Below are 9,997 nucleotides of genomic sequence, written 5' to 3' on the forward strand. Positions count from 1 at the left end.
CCAGCTTGTGGGAGAGTTGTATAACCGCTGTGAATTGGGTTTTTGTGCCTTGTCCAATTGTGGAGATTTCCCTTCACTTCCTGTCCCATAGCCAAACAGTGGAAATCCCTTGGGCACTCAGGTCACCTGTGCTACTGTCCCCATTAGATTTGCCCCTTTATTTTCTGGGGACAACCCGGATTTTCTTTCACTTTCAACAATGAGGGTGATTCCCTAATGGGCACAGGCAGCAATAAACCCAACAGGAGTTCTAATCCAGGGATTCCCAAACTACAGCCCTCTAGCTGTTGAACTACACATCCCAACTGACATTCACATGCATGATGGGAATTGTAGTTCCTGAACAACTGGAGGACCGTAGTTTGGGAATCCCTGCTCAAATTCACTTCCACACTATCCAGCTGGAAAGCTTTGCCTGTAGTTATACTTTTGGCTGCATTGGCCTTTGTAGTTTCCCACACTTCTCCATCAGATTGGTTTGTCATCTGTGCACATTCTCCACATCCACCTCTGGATATCCAATCAAGACAGGCTTGTGAAATGCTGTTGTAACTTCCTCTCCCCATAGGAGGTGCTGACTGAGAACACGGGTTAGGTCAAGGATCACCAAACTAAGGCCATCCAGCTGTTGCAGAACTACACTTCCCAAGAGGCATTGTAAAACTGACATTCACAGGCATGATGGGAATTCTAGTTTTTGAACAGCTGGAGGGGCCATAGCTTGGAAACCCCTGTGTTAGGTCATCAATATTCAGGTTCCATGATCTGTGGTGGGTTGACCTCCATTCCAATGGTTCTTGCATAGTTCAGGTCCAACACCCTTTTTGCAGAGCCAGCAGTAGATCTACACCAGTGTTCTTGTCTCGAAGTCCACCCCCCCCTCGATAAATGTTAGTAGGGGTGTCCTGACACCTCAATTTATAAGGGTTCCTCTGGGGTGAAAAGGTTGGAGGCCTAGGCAACTAGGCCTCCAAACTATAAAGTTCAGGGGTTCCAATTTTTAACCAGACTCCCCACCCTTCCTTTCAAAACAATGGGTGGACCAGATGATCAACTAGATTCCTCCCATCAGTGTCCTCCCCTTGATAAATGTTAGTAGGGGTGTCCTGACACCTCTCAATTTAGAAGGGTTCCTCTGGGGTGAACAGGTTGGAGGCTTGGGCAATGCAAACTACAAACAAGTTCAGGGGGGTTACAACTTTAATCAGACCCCACCCCCCTTCCTTCCAAAACATTGGGTGGACCAGAAGATCAACCGGACTTCTCTTCAATCAGTGTCCTCCCCTGACCTTTTTCAATGTGCCCATCCTGGTGGTGTAACGGGGGCTGGTAAGTATGTCGCCTCCTGAACTCCATTGGGTGCCAGCCCTGGAAATCCTTCCATGGAAAGTTTTTTTTTTTTTTCCTTTCACAAGTAAACATTCTGAGACGTAACCGATCACTTCCTGAAATGTTGGCAGGCATTTATAGAAGCTCCTTCCTGTCCCAGTTGCCACTGCCACCTGACCATGAAGTGAAAGGGGGTGGAGCCTTTCATTGTGGTCAGAAATAGAAAACACCCCCAAGGGCCACATTTAACCCTTTGATCACCCCTGGGTTAACCCCATTCCCTGCCAGTGTCATTATTACAGTAACAGTGGATATGTTTAGCACTAATTACTGTAGTAATGTCACTGGTCCCCCCCCCCAAAAAGTTAGTGAAAGGGGGTGGAGCCTTTCATTGTGGTCAGAAATACTGGCTTAATTCCATTTTGCCAAGGCTTTTTTGCTGGCTTGTTGAAGTGGAACCAAACCCCAGCATTTCAAGTGTTTCCCAAAACGGGGCATGCCATGAATGGGAATGGGGTCAGTTGCTTGTGCTCCTAACTGAACTGGTAAGACATCAAATGGGTACGTGTCATACTGATCTCATGTGCATCACTAGCAGAGCTGTAGATCAAAGGCTAAGATGGCGGGTTTCCTTGGCTGTAAAGGGCAGGAGGGTTAGGTACACTTGGTGCCAGCGATATAGCCGAAAGATGGCGACAGCCTGGGATTAAAATGCCAGGGGGAGCGTACATGGATGTCTGTTCTCGCATTGCCTGCGTGCCCCCTGTGATTGGGTGGGCGGCGTGCTATGAGATCTCTGAGTCCTTGGGACTTGGCTGATCGGGGTAAAGAGCCAATCACAGCGGGCTCTTTACCCTGTGATGAGCTAATGACCGCTAATCATGGAAGTAAACAGAAGTCGGTATTGGCTCCCCCCGCGCTGTCAGCTTGAAGTAAAGAAAAAAGCCATTAATTGGCTTCTGTTAGGAGGGACATCGGTCTCCTTTGTGCCCATCAGTACTGCTAATCAATGCTGCCAATCAGTGCCCTTCACTTGCCTCGAGTGCTGCCCATCAGTGAAGGAGAAAGATTACCTGTTTGCAAAATGTAGTAGCAAAATATGAAGAACGTTTTGTTTAAAAATTTTGGGATTTTTTTTCAGTAATGGGATCCTCTTAAGGATCACAGGTCTCTGGCAGAGGGGAAGCTGATCCACAGGGCCCCCAATAGGCAGCGGGGAAGCTGATCCACGGGGCCCCCAATAGGCAGCGGGGAAGCTGATCCACGGGGCCCCCAATAGGCAGCGGGGAAGCTGATCCACGGGGCCCCCAATAGGCAGCGGGGAAGCTGATCCACGGGGCCCCCAATAGGCAGCGGGGAAGCTGATCCACGGGGCCCCCAATAGGCAGCGGGGAAGCTGATCCACGGGGCCCCCAATAGGCAGCGGGGAAGCTGATCCACGGGGCCCCCAATAGGCAGCGGGGAAGCTGATCCACGGGGCCCCCAATAGGCAGCGGGGAAGCTGATCCACGGGGCCCCCAATAGGCAGCGGGGAAGCTGATATACGGGACCCCCAAAAGGCAGCGGGGAAGCTGATATACGGGACCCCCAAAAGGCAGCGGGGAAGCTGATACACGGGGCCCCCAATAGGCAGCGGGGAAGCTGATCCACGGGACCCCCAAAAGGCAGCGGGGAAGCTGATCCACGGGACCCCCAAAAGGCAGCGGGGAAGCTGATCCACGGGACCCCCAAAAGGCAGCGGGGAAGCTGATCCACGGGGCCCCCAAAAGGCAGCGGGGAAGCTGATCCACGGGGCCCCCAATAGGCAGCGGGGAAGCTGATCCACTAATTACTGTAGTTATGTCACTGGTCCCCCCAAAAGTGTCAGGGGACCGATCTGTCCGCCGCAATGTCGCAGTCCCACTACAAATCGCAGATAGCCACCATTACTATAAAAAAAAAAAAATGACATAAATCTTTCCTGTAGTTAGTAGACACAATAACTTTTGCACAAGCCAATCAAAATACACTTATTGGGATTTTGTTTTTACCAAAAATATGTAGCAGAAAACAAATTGGCCTAAAATGATGAAAAAATTTGATTTTAAATTTTTTTTTTTTGGGAATGTTTTATAGCAGAATGTAAAAAATGTTTTTTTTTTTTCTTCCAAATTGTCGCTCTTTTTTTGTTTATGGCATACAATTTTAAAATCGCACAGGTGATCAAATACCACCAATGGAAAGCTCTATTTGTGGGGAAAAAAAGACATCAATTTTATTTGGGTACAGCATCGCACGACCGCGCAATTGTCCGTTAAAGTAACGCAGTGCCGAATCGCAAAAATTGGCCTGGTCATTAAGGGGGGAAATCCTTCCTGTCCAGAATTGGTGAACCAGGAAGTCCCTCGCCTTGTTACATTCTTGTCCTCCTCTGCTTCAGTTGGATACAATGTTTCTTCTTCAGCTCCTCCTGTTACATTGTATCTGATCGTCCCAACTGATGCCACACACAGGAAATGAGAGTGATATCTGCTTCCCCCTGGATGGTGACGGTGGAGCCTCAGAACATTTCATCTTGGGGGTGGGGTTTGGTCTATCTTTGGGGGGCTTCCATGGGTGCCATATCCTCCATCTACACCACCACTGCTATGGCTACAGGAAAGCAAATTACTGCTGCACCGTATTAGGGTCCTTTCACACGGATGTGTTTTTCCTGTGTTTTTAACTTGCATGAAAAATGCAAAGAAAAATGTTTCCCTGAGGGCCGGTTCACACCGCATGCAGTCCAGTGCATTCTTTTTTCTGCATCAAAAAAACGCATGGAAAGTAGATTATTTGGTTTCCAATGGCATAGTTCACACCAGTGAACTCCAGTTCCCGGGAAAAGAAATAGAACATGCTGCATTTTTATTTATTTTTTTTTGCACTGAGCTGTATTGGAATGCGGTAAAATGCATTAAAAACGCAGTGGAATGCACCAGAACGCACATGAAAGGCTGGGTTCACACCTGTGCGGGTGGTGCCGCTGCGGGACCTTCACAAATTCCTGCAACTCCAACCACCCGCACAGTGAAACGTGCGACCTGCAGGCTGCGACTTCAAAAATAGTGCAGGGACTTCTTTCCTACGTGTCGCGGGGCACAACAGCCCATTTAAATGAATGGGGTCTCGTGCCCACGTACACCGTGGCCCGCACAGGTGTGAGCCTAGCCCAGTGATGGCAAACCTTTTTGAGCCCGAGTGCCCAAACTGCAACAGGAAAACCAATTTTTTTATTTCAAAGTGCCATCACTGCAATTAAACCTGAATATCGAGGTTTTTAGTTATGTTGGTAGATACACCAACCACTTGATTCTTTAGCACTTCATCACTTTACTTTTTCCTTATTAATCCCTTTGAGGATTTGCACCTTAGATTTATCACTGCAGCACTTTTTGATATAGGTTTCCCCATACCACTGGAATTATTTAAATGTATTTTGAGTCACTAAGCCCCTGTTCACATTAGGTCACTCCGACTTTGGGGGCGACCTGTGAAGTTGCCTGCACCGCGACTTCGGCGTGACTTGCATGGACTTCATATAATGAATGTCTATGCAAGTCGCCCCGAAGTAGTACAGAACCCTTTTCTAAGTCGGAGCGACTTGTGTCGCTCCTATTAGAACCGGTTCTGTACTACACAATGGACCCGACGGTGCACGACTTTCCAGGCTGACCAAGTCGCCTGGCAAGTCGTAATAGTGTGAACCGGCTCTAAGAACTTAATATATGTAAATAAATATATATCTTTTTTCATTGTTTGGAGAATATTGTACCTTCCACCTATTATATTGTGATTACCTTTGATAGATGTGTCGGATCCGATTCCTCCCATTTACTTTATCATCGTGGTATTCATTTTTTTGCATTCACTTTTTTATTGTGCATTTTAAGTGATAGAAAGAACATTGGATCCGATTCCCTCCATCTTACACATCTAGTCATTTATTATACATTTTTGGGCAGCGCCATTTACCTCCACATTCCCATCAAGCAGCTTTAACCTTCCGGAGGGACCAGGGACACATTACACATAATGATTACACATTATGTTCACAAAAACTCACCTGACACCAGTGTCTGCGTGTGTCTTCCAACCGCTCAGGCAGCTCTTTCCCTCCGCACTTCAACTCCTGGCCTCAGAGCTGCATGGGAGCCGCCTCTTCTTCTGCACACCCACCCCGGACACGTCACCCCCTGCCCCCACGCCCACCCCGGACACGTCACTCCCTGCTCTAGACTTGTGGGAGATGTAGTTAGATGGGGAGCGAGTGCAGCTTATATGAATGGATGCCCGGTCGGTCAGTCTTCCTCTTGGCGTGCCGGCAGAGAGAGCTCTGCGTGCCAGCTGTGGCACGCGTGCCACGGGTTTGCCATCACTGGCCTAGCCTAAGGGCCAGTTCACATCATAGAAACGCAGTCTGGATGCTTTTCTGCATGTGCATTTTTGATGCGTTCCAGTGCATTTTTTACCCCTCTTTTTCTCCCGGTTAACTTTTCTGCGATGCAGGAACGCTCCGAATATACAGCGTGTTCCCGCATCGCATCCGCACCCCTGGCAGTTCCGCCCCCTTTCACTTCCTGGTCAGGTGGCAGTGGCAACTGGGACAGGAAGGAGCTTCAATAAATGCCGGCCAACATTTCAGGAAGTGATTGGTTACAACGTCTCAGAACGTTTACTAGTGAAAGGTAACACTTTCCATGGAAGGATTTCCAGGGCTGGCACCCAACGGAGTTCAGGAGGCGACATACTTACCAGCCCGTTACACCACCAGGATGGGCAAATGCTGGGGGTGGGGGGGTGTCAATTAAAAGTTAACGACACCCCCAGATCAGATCGCATATCGTAGTGCGATCTGAAAGTTCGCACAGAATCGGATCGCACTAGTGTCAACCACCATGCGATCCGATTTTGCTGCGGACCAAAAAAAAGGTCCTGTGCGTGTTGGGTGCGATTGCGGTGCGAATTCAGCCATACAAACTGTATGGCTGAATTTGCACCGCACAGAGATCGCTGTAAAAAGGAACAAAAACTGTATGCTGTAACTGTGAGCTGGAGTTTGGCTTCAATTTGTTAGTGTATCTAAATCTGCTAGTCCATTTCGCCCCAGAATGATAATCCTGCCGTAGGCGTGTGCCCAGGCACACCCTAATCGCACCGTGTGCAGATTCCCCCTGTTTATACTGATATTTCACCAAAGCTCCCTATAGTGACTCCTAAAAACACTGTAATAATAAAAAAATAAATAATAATTGTAAAAATAATAATAAAAAATGTAAAAAAAATAATAATAAAAAAAGAATTGTAATAATAATAATAATAAAAGAATGTAAAAAAATAATAATTATAAAAAAAGAATTGTAAAATTAAAAAGAATGTAAAAAAAATAATAATAATAAAAAAAAGAATTGTAAAAATAATAATAAAAAACAAATGTAAAAAAAGAATTGCAATAATAATAAAAAAGAATGTAAAAAAATAGTAATAAAAAAAAAAGAATTGTAAAAATAAAAAAATGTAAAAAAAATAATAATAATAATAAAAAAAAGAATTGTAAAAATAATAATAATAAAAAACAAATGTAAAAAAATAATAATAAAAAAAAGAATTGTAATAATAATAAAAAAAAAAGAATTGTAAAAATAGTAAAAAAGAATGTAAAAAAATAATAATAATAATAAAAAAAGAATTGTAAAAATAATAATAAAAAAAAGAATTGTAAAAATTATAAAAAAAAGTTAAAAAAAAAAAATTGTAAAAAATAAAAAAATAACTAAACTAAAAAATAAAAACTACTGACATCAATCTTTGTCTTTGGGGGGGAGAGGAAAGGAGGGAAGGAAGCCAGCAGCACTGCAGTGGTGGGGCATAAAACGAGGGGGAAGCCCAGTCAGTAGGGGGAATTTGCACCACACAGAGGGATTAGGGTGTGCCCAGGCACACTTGGCACACCCCCCTGCGCATGCCTGTAATACACATGCACATACGTGTTTTGGGGTGCACACACCCTAATGCAATAGGCTGTGCTCACCTATGGCTGCCGTCCAAAGGTGCCCCCCTGTGCTCTTTCATCCAGAGTGCGGTGGAAGGGGGGGGGGGGTTGCTCCAATACAAGAAGTGTGTTACTGGCCAGATCAGCTGGTGACAACAGAGGTGGGAAAAAAAGGAAAACAAATGCAGTCACCACATCTAATGACCGGTAAGCTGCAATATATGACAAACCTGGTTTTGGGTTGAATATAATAGAAGGGCAGACACATGGGGGGAAAACCTTTGCTGAGTCAGATTCCCCCCCCCCCATTTAAGTGTGAAAACGGGTGGCGAAGTTGCCCTTTATAAATGGAAGTGGTTGCTGCGACCAGCTGCAGCGGCGCAGGCAGGGTTAATGCCAACCCACACGCCGGCTTTTGTCTTTAGCGTCTGCCTGAGCGACCCCCTGATGAGTCAGCACGCCGTTCCCGGGGAGGCCTTTGTCTCCAGACAAAGCATCCATGTTACCAGGTCCTGTGGATGGCAGATGTCCCTGCGTGCCCCCCCACCTCCTCCTCCTCCTCCATCATGGAACTGCAGCCTTGGCATTAAATTGGCTCTGCCCCCCCCCCCCCCCCCCCAGCCACACAGGATCATTACCTCAGCAAAAACATGTTTGTACTTGCTCGGCACTTAATACAATGGCAGCAGGCGAAAGGCTGGGCGCTCCTCCTTCACCCCCTGTCATCGGTGGAGCTGAGGAGGGTTATCCGTCCCTGCCAGACATTTCACTTCCAAATTAAAACTCCACAGGACATTTTTAGCATTCCTTCCAGTATATTTCTGAAGCTTTCCAGCAGTGCATGGTGGTTCAGTCCCCCCCTCACCCCCCCCCCCCCCCCCCCGGTGCCACACCAGATCCATTTCATGCCTGCCAGTTTATTAAAGCCAAATTCCGGCCTTCCCTTCAGTCTTGCACAGTTGTACCGGCTCCTTTTCTGGACTTAAATGGCTCACTCTGATTTCACAGCACACTGTGAGCCTCTCACCATGTGCATTAGAAGCTGCAGCAATTCACATAGAGCCCCGCCTCATTTCCTGGCTGGAGGATGTCCAAATACCACCAAAAGAAAGCTCTATTTGTGGGGAAAATAAAGACATCAATTTTATTTGGGTACAGCACCGCACAACCCAATGCGATGCATACTAGCTCATTATATCCTTGTCTTACAGGTTTGTTTTTTTTATTTTCTGAGATGTACAACCTCTTGCCGACCGCCGCAAGTACATATACTGCGGCGGTCAGCCCCGTGCAGGCAAAGTGACGTACCGGTACGTCACTAGCCTGTGAGCCAATAGGGGGCGAGCGCGCGCCGCCCCCGCTCGTTTACGGACACCTCAGCGCGAGTGACCGGCGGACCCGATGTCCGCCGGTCACTCGCGATCGTCAGTTACAGAGGGAGAAAGGCAGGCGGCTAATGTAAACAAAGCCGCCTGTCATTCTTCCCTGTGTGACAGCAGAGATCATACGGTCCTGCTATGTAGGATCGTAGATCTCTGCTGTTACATGTAAAGCCACATCCCTGCACAGTCAGAAACACGCCCCTAGGGACACACTTAACCCCTCCTTCCCCAATAAAGTTAACCCCTTCCCTGCCAGTGTCATTTTTACAGTAACAGTGCATATGTATAGCACTGATTACTGCAGTAATGTCACTGGTACCCCCAAAAGTGTCAAAAATGTCAGTCAAGGGTCCGATCTGTCCGTCGCAGTCCCGCAAAAAAAATCGCAGATCGCCGCCATTACTCGTTAAAAAAAAAAAAAAAAAAATGACAAAAATCTTTCCCTTAGTTAGTAAACGCAATAACTTTTGCGCAAACCAATCAAAATACGCTTATTGAGATTTTTTTTTACCAAACATATGTAGCAGAAAACAAATTGGCCAAAAATGTTAAAAAAATTTGATTTTTACTTTTTTTTTGGGAATTTCATATAAAAAAAAATGTGAAAAATATTGTTATTTTTGCAAAATTGTCGCTCTTTTTTTTGTTTATAGCGCATGATCAAAAAATCGCAGAGGTGATCAAATACCACCAAAAGAAAGCTCTGTTTGTGGGAAAAAAAGGACGTCAAATTAGTTTAGGTACAGCTTCGCACGACCGCGCAATTGTCCGTTAAAGTCACGCAGTGCCGAATCGCAAAATAGGGCCTGGTCAGGAAGGGGGTAAAATCTTCCGGGGCTTAAGTGGTTAATCACCTGGGCAGCCATCAGAAATTTTGGGGCCCCTTACACAGCTTTAAGCCTCCCCCCCCCCCCCCCTGGGCCTGACCACCAGATTACATCCTACTCCTCTGCGGAGCCTGTGAATGCATATGATTTGCTGCTAGGACGCCAGGCGGTCCTAGCAACCAATAATTTTGACAGCGGTGGCCAGCAGCAGGATGGGAGTCAGGAGCCAGTCCAGCGGGTGGCACCAGCGGGAGTCGGGACTAGTTGTCAGTGTAGGGAACAAAAGAGGAGGAGCCAACTTGAAGCCAAGGGCATTTCTTCGGACTGGGCCCCTTGGGAAGCCCGGGCCCCCTACATCTGTATGGGCTGTACCCCCCTGATGGCGGCCCTGGGTGGCACATATGCGCGGCGTGTGGGCATTAAAGTCTGCCCATTTTCCACCATACTGC

The sequence above is a fragment of the Pelophylax lessonae genome (genome assembly GCF_965119305.1).
Source record: "Pelophylax lessonae genome assembly, chromosome: 11".
Classification (NCBI taxonomy): domain Eukaryota; kingdom Metazoa; phylum Chordata; class Amphibia; order Anura; family Ranidae; genus Pelophylax; species Pelophylax lessonae.